Source organism: Alosa alosa, chromosome 14, assembly GCF_017589495.1.
Source record: "Alosa alosa isolate M-15738 ecotype Scorff River chromosome 14, AALO_Geno_1.1, whole genome shotgun sequence".
NCBI classification, from domain to species: domain Eukaryota; kingdom Metazoa; phylum Chordata; class Actinopteri; order Clupeiformes; family Clupeidae; genus Alosa; species Alosa alosa.
Window position 1 is genome coordinate 118,183 of NC_063202.1, and position 4,109 is coordinate 122,291.

Genomic DNA, 4,109 nt, shown 5'->3' on the forward strand with positions numbered 1-4,109 from the left:
ACCTTTTTTCAGCAGAAGACATGTGTGTGTGTGTGTGTGTGTGTGTGTGTGTGTGTGTGTGTATGTGTGTGTGTATGTGTGTGTGTGGGTGTATATGTGTGTGTGTGTGTGTGTGCATGCGCCTCGGTGTTTGCACCCGGATCACAACGCACCATCAGCATGTGAGGTGTGCCCATCACCTCCAAGCCGTGTCACCGCGGGCAAAACAAACACCTTTGATTCCTTCCCCTTAGGACTCCGAGTGAGAGGAGAGGCCGAAACAGAGAGACAGACAGACGGAGCGAGCTGTCTCCCTGCCTGCCAGAGGAGTTCTGATGCTCATCACTTAGTGTTTTTCAGCCTCCCTGCTCATTTCTGATCTCTAATTCAGTATCGCCTCCCCGAGGGATCACGCCCAGGACATGAAATGCTGCCGTTTTGCTCTTTGTCTTTATGTTTGCGTGTGTGTGTGTTGGTGTGTGTGTGTGTGTTGGTGTGTGTTAGTGTGTGTGTTGGTGTGTGTGTGTGTGTGTTGGTTGGTGTGTGTGTGTGTGTGTGTGTGTGTGTCAGGGGAGGGGGTGAGTATATATAAAAGCTCTGTCTATTATATTTGTTAAAACATGTTTGACTGTTAGCACAGGGTTTCCCCATCTTCCCCTCCCCTCTCCAGTGCAACCACCTTTCTTAGATGAGTTGCTCATAATTGAAGTCACCCCACATTCAGGGCATTCACACTAGGATCAAACAGGCCTGTGGTGTGGAGAAATCACCCAGGCTTTCATGCACTGTAAAACCTGACAAGTTAATTGAACTCAAAAAAATTGGTGAAACTGATTACACAAAAAAATTTAAGTAATAGTAACTCGGTTTTGCTAAGTCAAAGAAACGTACCTTTTTTAATTAGTCTTCACTAGCAAATTTTGAGTGTGTTCAACAAGGTTTTTTTAAGTTAAAGAAACATCAACTACATGAGTTCACAGTAATTAATAAAATTAAGCTTAGATAGCTTAATTGGATTTATTGATGTCAGCCTGAAATATTTCATTTTGCTTCAACCAATTCTTTAAATTAAATTTAAAACTTTTTTAAAAAGTTTTAATTTCCAGAAAGTTGAACAAACTTGTCCAATTTGATTAGTTTCAACTAAGGACTTGAAAGAAAATTATTAAAAAGGTTGACAAAGGCCAGTGAAATTCTTCTTAATCTTTTATTTTCATGTAAACCATGGAAACAAATACAGGTTGGAGTTCAGAACAGGGCTGTAGTGGAGGCTAAATTCAAATAAACACAGTTTAGATCAAGGGCATAAAGACTAGATAGATAGATAGATAGATAGATAGATAGATAGATAGATAGATAGATAGATACTTTATGACAAATGCCTGACCAATGCTAGGAAATTCAACATCATTTCAATCCAAAACAACAGGAGTCTTCTTTGGGCAGAGGGATGCATTTGCACTGTTTGTGCTGATCAGAATGAGTTCAACAGTAAAGTCCTCAATATCTGGGAACTCCGATTGAGAGACCTGAAGAAATGAACAAAGAACAATTGTGTGTTAATTGAATATCTAATAGGCATTACATGTCAAGTGATACCATGTCATATTAAGTTTAACATTTTATCTTCAAACTTTTCCAGGGCAGTTGCATTATTGAAATAATTACTTGAAATAATACTAAGTAACTTCCCTGGAGTTTCTTGGTGAAAAAACAAACAGAAAAACAAAAGCTTGAAATGGAACTCCAGCGTTATTCGACATATAGCCCTGTAGTTCGAGGTCACGGCTGTTCGTAAGAATAAAATTAAAATAATTTAAACAATTGGTGCAACATAGACTGAGTAGTGGCCCAGCAGCTATTGATAACCTACCAGGGAATTTGGCTTTAGTTTCAGTTCAGTTCAAATGCCTTGTTAGGTTAGTTTAAATGGGTGGTTCAGGATTTTGGACATAGGACCTCATTTCCAAGTTACCAAGTGTGATATTACATTAATACACAGGATTAGGTGTTATAATCCCTTGTGCCAAGATCCAAGATAAAAACACAAGTTGGAGACCGTTTTCAACACGTTTCATCCAGTCCTTCTAGTTGCAGAGTTTGCAGGTGCTAGGCTGGCAAGAGTCAACAGTATGTGTAAGCCTGCCACTAAAAACAGTCTTACCCACTTTCCATAGTACACCGAGGCAAATAAATATAATGCCTGAATAGACGAGGACTGGATGAAACGTGTTAAAAACGGTCTCCACTGATAAATATCACACTTGCTAACTTGGAAATTAGGTCCTATGTCCAAAATCCTGAACCACCCATTTAAGCTGCTGGACCAGTATTTGCTTTATGTTGTACTCAATTTTCTCATTGTTTTTCATTCTAATAGCATGCGTTGACCTCGAAACAACAGGCCATGGGTCGCTTAATGCCACAGTTACGCTTTAACTGTCATGTCAATAGAAAACATACTTACTTACATCCCATGTCTTTAGAAAAGTGGCATCATCCTCATGGAGGTAGAAAGGAAGGCCATGGAGCGCCACAGCACGTCGGATATTTACATCTGAGGATCCCTGCATGAGAAAACATGGAGTCAAGCCAGTTAATAACTACAACATGCAATTCAATAGGATTACCTTTCTTTGATAGTACAGCTTCTGAAACCAAAGCATTCTTTTTATCTTAAGTCCATGGAGGAGTTGTAATCTACAAGACCTCTGCTTTCAAGCACTTGAATATAAGTCAAAGTATGTGGAAACAGGGCCATTGTTAGTAGTAGGTGATTGTGCAATTTCGAAAAAAAACTCAAAATAGGGGTAAGTGTAAAGATTTAAAACACATTTGGTCGGAACCACACATGAAATGAATCTATTCCAAGTAATTGTACAAAAGAAATGCTTACCTGGGATTCCAACATGATTGCAGGCCACCACCGAACCAATAGGCTATGTCTGCGGGTAAGGACGTCTGATATGATCTCCTTCCTTCTCAATGCCAATGTTGTTTGCATCAACTTCTGAATCTGTGAATTGAAGGACGAATACACATTTGAACATACTGACAATCTCTATTAGGACAATCCACCATCTCATGATGTCGCTTTAAATGCATCCTTAAATGAACAGTTTCCATTAAATGGTTGTTTTCACCTACACAGAACAGTTTGCACATTCTGAAATGGTTGTTTTCCCGTGTCAAATGAATTTAGGCTACTGACTTAAATGTGCAGACAGTCAGTAACATGACAGTGGACTAACGTTAATGGAGGAAACATTGCTAACATGCTGTAAACGATAATGTTGCAGGACCTGTGCCCTGTTATCAAGCAGTGCACCACAAAGCTTGCACTTCCAAGCTATTGTGTTAAATAGTGCTAACGGGGGTTAATTAGTTCATATTTTTAGTACTCACATTGGCAAATTGAGTTAGATCGCTGGATGATCCAGCAAGTGCTGGCATACAGCAGCCAAATTCTTAGCTGCTAGTGCTAGCTAGTTCTAACTGGATAAAGTTACGTCACGTAGCCTAAGACAATATTTTCAAACATTCGGCTTTTTAAACAATATGATAAAGGACGTGCTTTAGGGTCAACATGCACCTCACTTTTCCACTTACGTTTAATTGCGGTTTTTCTCTCTTCTCGTCGTCTCCTCTCTCGTTGTCTATTTTCACTGCTCTTGTTCTAGTCTTTTGTCATCTGGTGGTCGACCGTTGCCGGCGTCGCTTGTCACTCGGCGTTGGCTAGTTGGTGCTGTACACAAGGTCCACGTATGGCAGAAGATCCGCCTATAAAATTTGCTACAATTTGCGTGGGGAAGTTTCCCACGCTTTCTATTTTTTCAAATGACTTAAAGCGGATGAGTGCTGTCAACTTAAAAGTTCAAATTTGTTCAAGTAACAGACGATTAGAGTACTATTAACTTTTTTTCATTTTTGAGTGTTTACAAATCAAAAACATTGTTTTACTTGTACTGTTCGGTTTTACAGTGTGGAAGGTTGCAGATACACATCAGAGTATTATCTCTCACACACACACACACACAATGTCTCTGAGATGACCAAGAGAAACTGCCAAAAGACCCATGTTCAGGTTTTCCCCTCTGGGCTTGCTTTTGTGTAAACTCAATAGGCCCCAG

At 39.7% G+C, this 4,109-nt stretch overlaps 1 long non-coding RNA gene across 1 annotated transcript; it reads right to left on the minus strand.

Moving 5' to 3' along the window:
• Positions 1–1,440: 1,440 nt before the first annotated feature.
• LOC125307533 lies at positions 1,441–3,661 on the minus strand. Its single transcript, XR_007195735.1, has 4 exons — positions 3,589–3,661; positions 2,876–2,995; positions 2,447–2,546; positions 1,441–1,508 (listed from the first exon to the last, which is right to left on the minus strand). It is a non-coding gene; the product is annotated as an uncharacterized LOC125307533 (long non-coding RNA).
• Between the last annotated feature and the right edge of the window lie 448 nt (positions 3,662–4,109).